At 35.4% G+C, this 14,684-nt stretch overlaps 4 non-coding genes across 4 annotated transcripts; all 4 read right to left on the bottom strand.

Moving 5' to 3' along the window:
* Positions 1–1,479: 1,479 nt before the first annotated feature.
* On the bottom strand, positions 1,480–1,553 carry TRNAN-GUU (transfer RNA asparagine (anticodon GUU)). The gene has a single exon. It is a non-coding gene; the product is annotated as a tRNA-Asn (tRNA).
* A 2,394-nt stretch (positions 1,554–3,947) lies between these two features.
* Positions 3,948–4,021, bottom strand: TRNAN-GUU (transfer RNA asparagine (anticodon GUU)). The gene has a single exon. It is a non-coding gene; the product is annotated as a tRNA-Asn (tRNA).
* Positions 4,022–6,411: 2,390 nt separating this feature from the next.
* On the bottom strand, positions 6,412–6,485 carry TRNAN-GUU (transfer RNA asparagine (anticodon GUU)). The gene has a single exon. It is a non-coding gene; the product is annotated as a tRNA-Asn (tRNA).
* Positions 6,486–8,880: 2,395 nt separating this feature from the next.
* TRNAN-GUU (transfer RNA asparagine (anticodon GUU)) lies at positions 8,881–8,954 on the bottom strand. Its single transcript has one exon. It is a non-coding gene; the product is annotated as a tRNA-Asn (tRNA).
* Between the last annotated feature and the right edge of the window lie 5,730 nt (positions 8,955–14,684).

Here is a 14,684-nt window from a genome sequence, read left to right as displayed (position 1 = left end):
GAATAAGTTGTTTGAGCATATTTGTGCTTTTGAGAAGAAATTGGAACTTTTCCAGGTTCAGTTGAGAAGAGCCATATTGACCCATTTTACATGTCTTGCAACCAGGAAACTGGAATTTCCTAATCTGGATTGCACCAAATATGGAACCAGTGTACAAAAGCTGCGTGATGAGTTTGCAAACAGATTTCCAGATTTCAGACAAACTGAAATTAGATTGAAATTGTTCGCTCAACCTTTTGATTTGGCAGTGGAAGAGAGTCCTGATGATTGCCAAATGGAACTCATTGAACTGCAGGCTGACATGGACACTAAAAGGAAATTCTCTGAAAACAGTTTGCTAGACTTTTACAAACTCTGTGTACGTGAAAAGTTTCCCAATTTGTCCCGTCATGCACAAAGAATTGCCTCCCTTTTTGGTAGCACCTACTGCTGTGAGCAATTTTTCTCCAAAATGAAGCTCATCAAAACCAAATGTAGAAGTCAGCTGACTGATGAACATTTGACCAGTCAGTTAAGAGTGGCAACCACTTCTGTCAAAGGTGATATTGACAAGCTCTGCAAGGACTCTAAATTTCAAGTGTCGCACTAAAATGATCACTCATGCAAAAATATAAAATATTATTGCTTGCTATTTGAGAATTTTTTTTAATTTATTGTGCATGTACACGAATAAGCTTGTTTTTTTAAGTGGCCCCGCTTGATTGATGATGTTGGCTATATGGCCCACCGACGAAAAATGTTGCACACCCCTGTGTTAGACAGTCAGCCGTCTAGTCTCACAAATACATCAGTATATTTCAATAACAACTCGAAGATCTTGTGTCACCAAGTTCAAACGAGATTGTCTGCATCAGTATGGGCTAAGAACCTCACTTGTATCGGTATCCACGTCTCTCTTCTTTGGTACAGCATGGTAGAAGTAACCGTGGCAAACAACTATATTTGATGACCACGGTTTATGCTTCGCGAACAACCGATGATCATTGTTAATTTGTTATTCATCGTGGAAAAGATACATGTTTGGACAAAACGTTCGAGTTAGTACTAAATTATAATCACACAACTGTAACAAGTAGAACCACAATGAATTAAACATGTTTCATAATCTATGTTATACGTAATTGATAGAAACATTAAAGATTGTTTGAGTCGTCGCTTGAGCTATATCTCTCTAAGCCTGAGATACATACAGCGTACGGTAACGGTTCTGTCACACTAATTGTTTTACACTTTATTGGAACTTTCTAAAATTCGCGGTATTTAACATGAGATATTAAGAGTCGTATGCTACTAGTTATTCACGAGAGAGTCTCATTCTATTTGCATATTTCTTTCTTTGGCCTATTGGTGAAAAACGCTGTACGTCTCTTCTTTGATATGAGAAGGAAGATCGATGACGGACTTTCTCCTGATTCGTGAATCACGTTTTGACACCGTCACGTGGAATCGTCGCTTTGCCACCAGACGGCAAAACGTAAACGCCCCCGGGTGGGATCGAACCACCAACCTTTCGGTTAACAGCCGAACGCGCTAGCCGATTGCGCTACGGAGGCGTCGTAATTAACGACCAAAGAAGATGTCTTGAAGGAAAGAAAAAGCAATGTTTTACAGCCTTATTCTACATTACAATCACGCTGTTCTTTTATTCCCGGTACATATATCATTCAGTTATTATGTACTGAACGTTATGCACTTCCTCAAATATTTCTTACTTCGCGTTCATTGCACCAGTAAATCTTAATAACCAAATAAATCCTTCACATCTTTAACCTTTCCCAGTTACTCTATCATCGTCTTTGTCTTTGCATCGCGCAGCTATAGAAAACATACGTTCCTTTTAAAATGTTTCAAGAAATATCTTAATAAGCTTTGTATATACGTAAACTGGTTTCTCAACAACTATTCTAAAAATATTTCGTCTGCTCTGTATAGCTGTCAATAATAGTCTATAAGTTAGCTCGATCTTCACACCATGATTGCGAATCGCTATTACAATTGCCTCGAAGCACGTTTTTGCCGCAGTTCGTGATTCTTTTTCCATTGTCATTTAATATAGAATTTGTAAATGAAAACTACTAGATTCTTTGTTTCACATTTTTAATTCACTACTTTTGATACTGTTCAAAACCCAAGTAAATTGAGCAAAGGAGTTTCAAATTAGCGTTTAAAAAAGTTTACCCGAAAATTCATCATACACAGTGTTTAAGTGAATAGAGGAGAAAATAGAGAATAAGTGAGATTTTCATTTACAGTTTTTGTGCTTTATGATTTAAAATCAGAAATAGTAAAGCTAACATTCTTAAGTCGTATTTGAGGAATATGGTTAATAATATATATTGAGCCACCCACCGAAAATATTTTCCGTAAATTTATGTGACACAACGCTCAAGTGTTTCTTTGCTATTTGCTAAATCTTTTGTTTTCGTAAACATGTCCAATATTCTAACTTACACTTTCAGTTTCATTACTGCCTAATAATATTCAACAACAACAATTAATCATCCCTATCGTCTTAATAAATTCCATATACTTTATGCAAGTAGATGTGCCTGTGGAGCCTTTTACACCATGGCAACTTCATTACTGTGTAGTCGTATTACTGGTAAACGAGAGATTTCTGTCTTAGACCGTCAATTACGTTACATCTATTCGAAACTAAACCTAGCTTCAAACGAGTTCTAATGGTTTTAGAATTGTAAATATATATATGTATATATAAATATATAATTATCAACCTATTTCTAGAAAGTTTTCGATGACATTGTTAAAGGTTTGTGTCAGATTAGGGATTGTACGAATGTAACACTACATTTGAGAAAGCAATAATAACATGCGAATTTTAACGAAAAGACGCATGGGTTTCGTGATTTACTAAACCGAATCGTAGATGATGTGAATAAATAAAGTCTCTTTATTCACAAAACATTTCATTGTTAATACTTTTAAATAGGTTTCAAAGATAACATTTATTTTGTTGAATAATATTTTTGGTAGTGAAACAAATGAAAATGAACGAATATTGGTCTTTTAAAGTAAAACCTTTTCGCAGTGTTGATTTAAAGCGTTCATATTTGTATTATGTCTATTGAGTACCACGGCCATCTGTACATATAGAATATACCGGCTTTTTACACAAGGCGAAAAAATATCAATGTACATTAATGTTTATCAATATTATTTAGAGATGTAATTAATTACCAAGAAAAACGGGTTACCTTTGTGTTAGACAGTCAGCCGTCTAGTCTCACAAATACATCAGTATATTTCAATAACAACTCGAAGACTTTGTGTCACCAAGTTCAAACGAGATTGTCTGCATCAGTATGGGCTAAGAACCTCACTTGTATCGGTATCCACGTCTCTCTTCTTTGGTACAGCATGGTAGAAGTAACCGTGGCAAACAACTATATTTGATGACGACGGTTTATGCTTCGCGAACAACCGATGATCATTGTTAATTTGTTATTCATCGTGGAAAAGATACATGTTTGGACAAAACGTTCGAGTTAGTACTAAATTATAATCACACAACTGTAACAAGTAGAACCACAATGAATTAAACATGTTTCATAATCTATGTTATACGTAATTGATAGAAACATTAAAGATTGTTTGAGTCGTCGCTTGAGCTATATCTCTCTAAGCCTGAGATACATACAGCGTACGGTAACGGTTCTGTCACACTAATTGTTTTACACTTTATTGGAACTTTCTAAAATTCGCGGTATTTAACATGAGATATTAAGAGTCGTATGCTACTAGTTATTCACGAGAGAGTCTCATTCTATTTGCATATTTCTTTCTTTGGCCTATTGGTGAAAAACGCTGTACGTCTCTTCTTTGATATGAGAAGGAAGATCGATGACGGACTTTCTCCTGATTCGTGAATCACGTTTTGACACCGTCACGTGGAATCGTCGCTTTGCCACCAGATGGCAAAACGTAAACGTCCACGGGTGGGATCGAACCACCAACCTTTCGGTTAACAGCCGAACGCGCTAGCCGATTGCGCCACGGAGGCGTCGTAATTAACGACCAAAGAAGATGTCTTGAAGGAAAGAAAAAGCAATGTTTTACAGCCTTATTCTACATTACAATCACGCTGTTCTTTTATTCCCGGTACATATATCATTCAGTTATTATGTACTGAACGTTATGCACTTCCTCAAATATTTCTTACTTCGCGTTCATTGCACCAGTAAATCTTAATAACCAAATAAATCCTTCACATCTTTAACCTTTCCCAGTTACTCTATCATCGTCTTTGCATCGCGCAGCTATAGAAAACATACGTTCCTTTTAAAATGTTTCAAGAAATATCTTAATAAGCTTTGTATATACGTAAACTGGTTTCTCAACAACTATTCTAAAAATATTTCGTCTGCTCTGTATAGCTGTCAATAATAGTCTATAAGTTAGCTCGATCTTCACACCATGATTGCGAATCGCTATTACAATTGCCTCGAAGCACGTTTTTGCCGCAGTTCGTGATTCTTTTTCCATTGTCATTTAATATAGAATTTGTAAATGAAAACTACTAGATTCTTTGTTTCACATTTTTAATTCACTACTTTTGATACTGTTCAAAACCCAAGTAAATTGAGCAAAGGAGTTTCAAATTAGCGTTTAAAAAAGTTTACCCGAAAATTCATCATACACAGTGTTTAAGTGAATAAAGGAGAAAATAGAGAATAAGTGAGATTTTCATTTACAGTTTTTGTGCTTTATGATTTAAAATCAGAAATAGTAAAGCTAACATTCTTAAGTCGTATTTGAGGAATATGGTTAATAATATATATTGAGCCACCCACCGAAAAATATTTTCCGTAAATTTATGTGACACAACGCTCAAGTGTTTCTTTGCTATTTGCTAAATCTTTTGTTTTCGTAAACATGTCCAATATTCTAACTTACAATTTCAGTTTCATTACTGCCTAATAATATTCAACAACAACAATTAATCATCCCTATCGTCTTAATAAATTCCATATACTTTATGCAAGTAGATGTGCCTGTGGAGCCTTTTACACCATGGCAACTTCATTACTGTGTAGTCGTATTACTGGTAAACGAGAGATTTCTGTCTTAGACCGTCAATTACGTTACATCTATTCGAAACTAAACCTAGCTTCAAACGAGTTCTAATGGTTTTAGAATTGTAAATATATATATGTATATATAAATATATAATTATCAACCTATTTCTAGAAAGTTTTCGATGACATTGTTATAGGTTTGTGTCAGATTAGGGATTGTACGAATGTAACACTACATTTGAGAAAGCAATAATAACATGCGAATTTTAACGAAAAGACGCATGGGTTTCGTGATTTACTAAACCGAATCGTAGATGATGTGAATAAATAAAAGTCTCTTTATTCACAAAACATTTCATTGTTAATACTTTTAAATAGGTTTCAAAGATAACATTTATTTTGTTGAATAATATTTTTGGTAGTGAAACAAATGAAAATGAACGAATATTGGTCTTTTAAAGTAAAACCTTTTCGCAGTGTTGATTTAAAGCGTTCATATTTGTATTATGTCTATTGAGTACCACGGCCATCTGTACATATAGAATATACCGGCTTTTTACACAAGGCGAAAAATTATCAATGTACATTAATGTTTATCAATATTATTTAGAGATGTAATTAATTACCAAGAAAAACGGGTTACCTTTGTGTTAGACAGTCAGCCGTCTAGTCTCACAAATACATCAGTATATTTCAATAACAACTCGAAGATCTTGTGTCACCAAGTTCAAACGAGATTGTCTGCATCAGTATGGGCTAAGAACCTCACTTGTATCGGTATCCACGTCTCTCTTCTTTGGTACAGCATGGTAGAAGTAACCGTGGCAAACAACTATATTTGATGACGACGGTTTATGCTTCGCGAACAACCGATGATCATTGTTAATTTGTTATTCATCGTGGAAAAGATACATGTTTGGACAAAACGTTCGAGTTAGTACTAAATTATAATCACACAACTGTAACAAGTAGAACCACAATGAATTAAACATGTTTCATAATCTATGTTATACGTAATTGATAGAAACATTAAAGATTGTTTGAGTCGTCGCTTGAGCTATATCTCTCTAAGCCTGAGATACATACAGCGTACGGTAACGGTTCTGTCACACTAATTGTTTTACACTTTATTGGAACTTTCTAAAATTCGCGGTATTTAACATGAGATATTAAGAGTCGTATGCTACTAGTTATTCACGAGAGAGTCTCATTCTATTTGCATATTTCTTTCTTTGGCCTATTGGTGAAAAACGCTGTACGTCTCTTCTTTGATATGAGAAGGAAGATCGATGACGGACTTTCTCCTGATTCGTGAATCACGTTTTGACACCGTCACGTGGAATCGTCGCTTTGCCACCAGATGGCAAAACGTAAACGCCCCCGGGTGGGATCGAACCACCAACCTTTCGGTTAACAGCCGAACGCGCTAGCCGATTGCGCCACGGAGGCGTCGTAATTAACGACCAAAGAAGATGTCTTGAAGCAAAGAAAAAGCAATGTTTTACAGCCTTATTCTACATTACAATCACGCTGTTCTTTTATTCCCGGTACATATATCATTCAGTTATTATGTACTGAACGTTATGCACTTCCTCAAATATTTCTTACTTCGCGTTCATTGCACCAGTAAATCTTAATAACCAAATAAATCCTTCACATCTTTAACCTTTCCCAGTTACTCTATCATCGTCTTTGTCTTTGCATCGCGCAGCTATAGAAAACATACGTTCCTTTTAAAATGTTTCAAGAAATATCTTAATAAGCTTTGTATATACGTAAACTGGTTTCTCAACAACTATTCTAAAATATTTCGTCTGCTCTGTATAGCTGTCAATAATAGTCTATAAGTTAGCTCGATCTTCACATTATGACTTCGAATCGCTATTATAATTGCCTCGAAGCACGTTTTTTGCCGCAGTTCGTGATTCTTTTTCCATTGTCATTTAATATAGAATTTGTAAATGAAAACTACTAGATTCTCTGTTTCCCATTTTTAATTCACTACTTTTGATACTGTTCAAAACCCAAGTAAATTGAGCAAAGGAGTTTCAAATTAGCGTTTAAAAAAGTTTACCCGAAAATTCATCATACACAGTGTTTAAGTGAATAAAGGAGAAAATAGAGAATAAGTGAGATTTTCATTTACAGTTTTTGTGCTTAATGATTTAAAATCAGAAATAGCAAAGCTAACATCCTTAAGTCGTATTTGAGAAATATGGTTAATAAAATATATTGAGCCACCCACCGAAAAATATTTTCCGTAAATTTATGTGACATAACGCTCAAGTGTTTCTTTGCTATTTGCTAAATCTTTTGTTTTCGTAAACATGTCCAATATTCTAACTTACACTTTCAGTTTCATTACTGCCTAATAATATTCAACAACAAAAATTAATCATCCCTATCGTCTTAATAAATTCCATATACTTTATGCAAGTAGATGTGCTTGTGGAGCCTTTTACACCATGGCAACTTCATTACTGTGTAGTCGTATTACTGGTAAACGAGAGATTTCTGTCTTAGACCGTCAATTACGTTACATCTATTCGAAACTAAACCTAGCTTCAAACGAGTTCTAATGGTTTTAGAATTGTAAATATATATATGTATATATAAATATATAATTATCAACCTATTTCTAGAAAGTTTTCGATGACATTGTTATAGGTTTGTGTCAGATTAGGGATTGTACGAATGTAACACTACATTTGAGAAAGCAATAATAACATGCGAATTTTAACGAAAAGACGCATGGGTTTCGTGATTTACTAAACCGAATCGTAGATGATGTGAATAAATAAAAGTCTCTTTATTCACAAAACATTTCATTGTTAATACTTTTAAATAGGTTTCAAAGATAACATTTATTTTGTTGAATAATATTTTTGGTAGTGAAACAAATGAAAATGAACGAATATTGGTCTTTTAAAGTAAAACCTTTTCGCAGTGTTGATTTAAAGCGTTCATATTTGTATTATGTCTATTGAGTACCACGGCCATCTGTACATATAGAATATACCGGGTTTTTACACAAGGCGAAAAATTATCAATGTACATTAATGTTTATCAATATTATTTAGAGATGTAATTAATTACCAAGAAAAACGGGTTACCTTTGTGTAAGACAGTCAGCCGTCTAGTCTCACAAATACATCAGTATATTTCAATAACAACTCGAAGATCTTGTGTCACCAAGTTCAAACGAGATTGTCTGCATCAGTATGGGCTAAGAACCTCACTTGTATCGGTATCCACGTCTCTCTTCTTTGGTACAGCATGGTAGAAGTAACCGTGGCAAACAACTATATTTGATGACGACGGTTTATGCTTCGCGAACAACCGATGATCATTGTTAATTTGTTATTCATCGTGGAAAGATACATGTTTGGACAAAACGTTCGAGTTAGTACTAAATTATAATCACACAACTGTAACAAGTAGAACCACAATGAATTAAACATGTTTCATAATCTATGTTATACGTAATTGATAGAAACATTAAAGATTGTTTGAGTCGTCGCTTGAGCTATATCTCTCTAAGCCTGAGATACATACAGCGTACGGTAACGGTTCTGTCACACTAATTGTTTTACACTTTATTGGAACTTTCTAAAATTCGCGGTATTTAACATGAGATATTAAGAGTCGTATGCTACTAGTTATTCACGAGAGAGTCTCATTCTATTTGCATATTTCTTTCTTTGGCCTATTGGTGAAAAACGCTGTACGTCTCTTCTTTGATATGAGAAGGAAGATCGATGACGGACTTTCTCCTGATTCGTGAATCACGTTTTGACACCGTCACGTGGAATCGTCGATTTGCCACCAGACGGCAAAACGTAAACGCCCACGGGTGGGATCGAACCACCAACCTTTCGGTTAACAGCCGAACGCGCTAGCCGATTGCGCCACGGAGGCGTCGTAATTAACGACCAAAGAAGATTTCTTGAAGGAAAGAAAAAAGCAATGTTTTACAGCCTTATTCTACATTACAATCACGCTGTTCTTTTATTCCCGGTACATATATCATTCAGTTATTATGTACTGAACGTTATGCACTTCCTCAAATATTTCTTACTTCGCGTTCATTGCACCAGTAAATCTTAATAACCAAATAAATCCTTCACATCTTTAACCTTTCCCAGTTACTCTATCATCGTCTTTGTCTTTGCATCGCGCAGCTATAAAAAACATATGTTCCTTTTAAAATGTTTCAAGAAATATCTTAATAAGCTTTGTATATACGTAAACTGGTTTCTCAACAACTATTCTAAAAATATTTCGTCTGCTCTGTATAGCTGTCAATAATAGTCTATAAGTTAGCTCGATCTTCACATTATGATTGCGAATCGCAATTACAATTGCCTCGAAGCACGTTTTTGCCGCAGTTCGTGATTCTTTTTCCATTGTCATTTAATATAGAATTTGTAAATGAAAACTACTAGATTCTTTGTTTCCCATTTTTAATTCACTACTTTTGATACTGTTCAAAACCCAAGTAAATTGAGCAAAGGAGTTTCAAATTAGCGTTTAAAAAAGTTTACCCGAAAATTCATCATACACAGTGTTTAAGTGAATAAAGGAGAAAATAGAGAATAAGTGAGATTTTCATTTACAGTTTTTGTGCTTTATGATTTAAAATCAGAAATAGTAAAGCTAACATTCTTAAGTCGTATTTGAGGAATATGGTTAATAATATATATTGAGCCACCCACCGAAAAATATTTTCCGTAAATTTATGTGACACAACGCTCAAGTGTTTCTTTGCTATTTGCTAAATCTTTTGTTTTCGTAAACATGTCCAATATTCTAACTTACACTTTCAGTTTCATTACTGCCTAATAATATTCAACAACAACAATTAATCATCCCTATCGTCTTAATAAATTCCATATACTTTATGCAAGTAGATGTGCTTGTGGAGCCTTTTACACCATGGCAACTTCATTACTGTGTAGTCGTATTACTGGTAAACGAGAGATTTCTGTCTTAGACCGTCAATTACGTTACATCTATTCGAAACTAAACCTAGCTTCAAACGAGTTCTAATGGTTTTAGAATTGTAAATATATATATGTATATATAAATATATAATTATCAACCTATTTCTAGAAAGTTTTCGATGACATTGTTAAAGGTTTGTGTCAGATTAGGGATTGTACGAATGTAACACTACATTTGAGAAAGCAATAATAACATGCGAATTTTAACGAAAAGACGCATGGGTTTCGTGATTTACTAAACCGAATCGTAGATGATGTGAATAAATAAAAGTCTCTTTATTCACAAAACATTTCATTGTTAATACTTTTAAATAGGTTTCAAAGATAACATTTATTTTGTTGAATAATATTTTTGGTAGTGAAACAAATGAAAATGAACGAATATTGGTCTTTTAAAGTAAAACCTTTTCGCAGTGTTGATTTAAAGCGTTCATATTTGTATTATGTCTATTGAGTACCACGGTCATCTGTACATATAGAATATACCGGCTTTTTACACAAGGCGAAAAATTATCAATGTACATTAATGTTTATCAATATTATTTAGAGATGTAATTAATTACCAAGAAAAACGGGTTACCTTTGTGTAAGACAGTCAGCCGTCTAGTCTCACAAATACATCAGTATATTTCAATAACAACTCGAAGATCTTGTGTCACCAAGTTCAAACGAGATTGTCTGCATCAGTATGGGCTAAGAACCTCACTTGTATCGGTATCCACGTCTCTCTTCTTTGGTACAGCATGGTAGAAGTAACCGTGGCAAACAACTATATTTGATGACGACGGTTTATGCTTCGCGAACAACCGATGATCATTGTTAATTTGTTATTCATCGTGGAAAAGATACATGTTTGGACAAAACGTTCGAGTTAGTACTAAATTATAATCACACAACTGTAACAAGTAGAACCACAATGAATTAAACATGTTTCATAATCTATGTTATACGTAATTGATAGAAACATTAAAGATTGTTTGAGTCGTCGCTTGAGCTATATCTCTCTAAGCCTGAGATACATACAGCGTACGGTAACGGTTCTGTCACACTAATTGTTTTACACTTTATTGGAACTTTCTAAAATTCGCGGTATTTAACATGAGATATTAAGAGTCGTATGCTACTAGTTATTCACGAGAGAGTCTCATTCTATTTGCATATTTCTTTCTTTGGCCTATTGGTGAAAAACGCTGTACGTCTCTTCTTTGATATGAGAAGGAAGATCGATGACGGACTTTCTCCTGATTCGTGAATCACGTTTTGACACCGTCACGTGGAATCGTCGCTTTGCCACCAGACGGCAAAACGTAAACGCCCCCGGGTGGGATCGAACCATCAACCTTTCGGTTAACAGCCGAACGCGCTAGCCGATTGCGTTAGACCAGGGGTGTGCAACAGGCGGCCCGCGGGCCACAACCCGGCCCGCCAAGCCATTTAGTGTGGCCCTAGTTGTTGTAATCTAACCATGTGGCCTGATCTGTAATCCAACGCAAATGGAATATTTTTAAAAAGCATCGATCCTACGGGATTCCCAGGCTTCGACTCGACAAACTTCTAAAATTATCTTTGCTAGAGAGGAGCAGGCCGAATTCGATTGGTCGGCCTCCTTAGGGCATGAATAGGTGACGTGCACTAGCACTATTGTCTACGACTCAACGTCATGTCCTGAACCTCGCCATCGCCCGCTGGCGACAATTTTCCCGAACCTCTGCTGTCCGTCATTCATTATTGGTGAAAATTTTATTTCCTTTTACAGTTACTACAAGAGATTGAAGGTAAATTGATTATTATTTAGCATATTGTTGTGACTTTACTGAATTTATTAAAATTTTTGCTTTCAGATGCATCTGATTCTATGTACAGTGTGACCTCGTTATTCGCGGGGGTTACGTTCTTTACCCTCCCGCGAATAGCGAAAAAACCACGAATATTGGACGCAGTTTTAAAACGTATATGTATGCGATTATATACTATATGAAATGCTTCCCAAACACTAATGATACTTATACTCATTGATGCAGTAATAATGTAGCAATATTGCATACTGTTATGTATTTCACTAAATTGTACCGTGCGTTACCGGGCTGTGCTTTGCCGTTTGCGTTGTTGGGGAAGCTGAGGCAGTCAGCCAATAGCAGTCAATCTTGTTTGGTGAAGACGACAATTGATAAAAACGGCTTGATTGAGTAAATACAACAGAAATCTCCTCGAAAAGCCCTTTCAGTCTCTGTGACCTACAAAAACGCAGTTCGCGCATAACCCGCGAATAGGCGAGGTCACACTGTATTTTGCTATTCTCAATTAATTTAAGTACCGGAAGGCTATGATCGGGATGCCAATTTAGAAACATGTGTTTCTGTCCATAAGAGGTTCCATGTGTAAATAAATTCTATGTTTTTTCTACTTTGCTATTTTCGTGAGAATAATTTTTGTTTTGATTTCAGGGCTAGTAAAATGTCAGCAGTTAAGAAACGAAAAATTGATGATGAGGGAAGGTTATTCAACAGTGAATGGTGCACAAAATATCTTGTTGTCCCACATAATCAAGGTGTTGTCTGCCTCGTCCGTCAAACTACAATTGCAGTCATGAAAGAGTACAATATTAAGCGACATTACGCAACTAAGCACTCCTCCCAGTTTGATGAAATTGTTGGTCAGGCACGAAAGGACAAAATTGAACATTTAAAACATCCATTGAAAAGCAACAAGGTGTTTTACCACTTTCAAGAAAAATTCAGAACTGGTGACAAAACTGAGTTTTAAGCTTTGTGAATGTATGGCAGAAAAGGGAAAGCCTTTCAGTGATGGAGAATTTATTAAAATTGTTTAACAATATTCACAGAATATGCATGTCCAGAGAAAAAATATTTGGTGGAGCAAACTAGCCTTTCCGCTTTACTGTCTCACGCAGGACAAAAGATCTTTCAGAGGACATCAAAGAAACTTTGAAGAGAGATTGAATTCGTGTGAAGCTTTCAGTCTGGCTTTGGATGAAAGCACTGATATCAATGACACATCCCAACTTGTCATTTTCATCAGAGCTGTTACTGCAGGCTTTGATGTTTTCGAAGAGTTTTAGATATGGCAAGCCTTTCCTCCACAACCACAGGACAGGATATTTGTGAACAAGTGCTTAAGGTTGTAGTAAAGTTTGAACTGAATCCTTATAAATTATGTGGTGTTACAACAGATGGTGCTCTTTCCATGACAGGTAGGACAAATGGATTCACCAAGAAATTTCTAACTGCAATTGGAGCACAAGACGTAGTTGTAAGCCATTGCATTATTCACCAAGAGAGCTTGTGCACCAAAGTTCTGGATTTTGCAGAAGTCATGAAAATGTCGTCCAATGCGTAAATTATATTCGAACACGAGGATTAAATCATCGACAATTTAAAACTTTTTTAGATGAGCTGGACAGTGAGTATTCAGATGTTTTGTACTTCTCTGCTGTACGTTGGCTTAGTAGAGCTGCTACTTTGAAGAGATTCTGGAATCTGCGAGAGGAGATTAAGTTCTTCATGGAGAGCAAACGTCAGAATGTGGACTTCTTGAGCAATGAGAACTGGCTGAATGACTTAGCATTCCTCACAGACATTACACAGCATCTGTCTGATTTAAACTTAAAACTACAAGGGAAAAGTCAACTTGTGAATAAGTTGTTTGAGCATATTTGTGCTTTTGAGAAGAAATTGGAACTTTTCCAGGTTCAGTTGAGAAGAGCCATATTGACCCATTTTACATGTCTTGCAACCAGGAAACTGGAATTTCCTAATCTGGATTGCACCAAATATGGAACCAGTGTACAAAAGCTGCGTGATGAGTTTGCAAACAGATTTCCAGATTTCTGACAAACTGAAATTAGATTGAAATTGTTCGCTCAACCTTTTGATTTGGCAGTGGAAGAGAGTCCTGATGATTGCCAAATGGAACTCATTGAACTGCAGGCTGACATGGACACTAAAAGGAAATTCTCTGAAAACAGTTTGCTAGACTTTTACAAACTCTGTGTACGTGAAAAGTTTCCCAATTTGTCCCGTCATGCACAAAGAATTGCCTCCCTTTTTGGTAGCACCAACTGCTGTGAGCAATTTTTCTCCAAAATGAAGCTCATCAAAACCAAATGTAGAAGTCAGCTGACTGATGAACATTTGACCAGTCAGTTAAGAGTGGCAACCACTTCTGTCAAAGCTGATATTGACAAGCTCTGCAAGGACTCTAAATTTCAAGTGTCGCACTAAAATGATCACTCATGCAAAAATATAAAATATTATTGCTTGCATTTTGAGAATTTTTTTTAATTTATTGTGCATGTACACGAATAAGCTTGTTTTTTAAGTGGCCCCGCTTGATTGATGAAGTTGGTTATATGGCCCACCGACGAAAAATGTTGCACACCCCTGATTTAAACGAATGTGAACAAAAGACGGAGGATGTAAGTATATTTTAGTAGATATTTTTGAACAACAATACATTAAAAACTTTTAAAAAAGTATAATAACATTAAAAGTTTATTTATTGTTAACATTAGGTACGGTAAAGGTTAGTAACTAAAATAAAGCAAAAACCTAAACAAGTTACAGTGTTAATGTATCCCTTTATCATATACAGGCTTGACTGTTGTCAGGCCTAAAATATGTGGGCT

The sequence above is a fragment of the Tachypleus tridentatus genome, chromosome 7, assembly GCF_004210375.1.
Source record: "Tachypleus tridentatus isolate NWPU-2018 chromosome 7, ASM421037v1, whole genome shotgun sequence".
Lineage (NCBI taxonomy): Eukaryota > Metazoa > Arthropoda > Merostomata > Xiphosura > Limulidae > Tachypleus > Tachypleus tridentatus.
The sequence above is the reverse complement of the archived record's forward strand: the minus strand, read 5'-3'. Positions and strand labels throughout refer to the sequence as shown.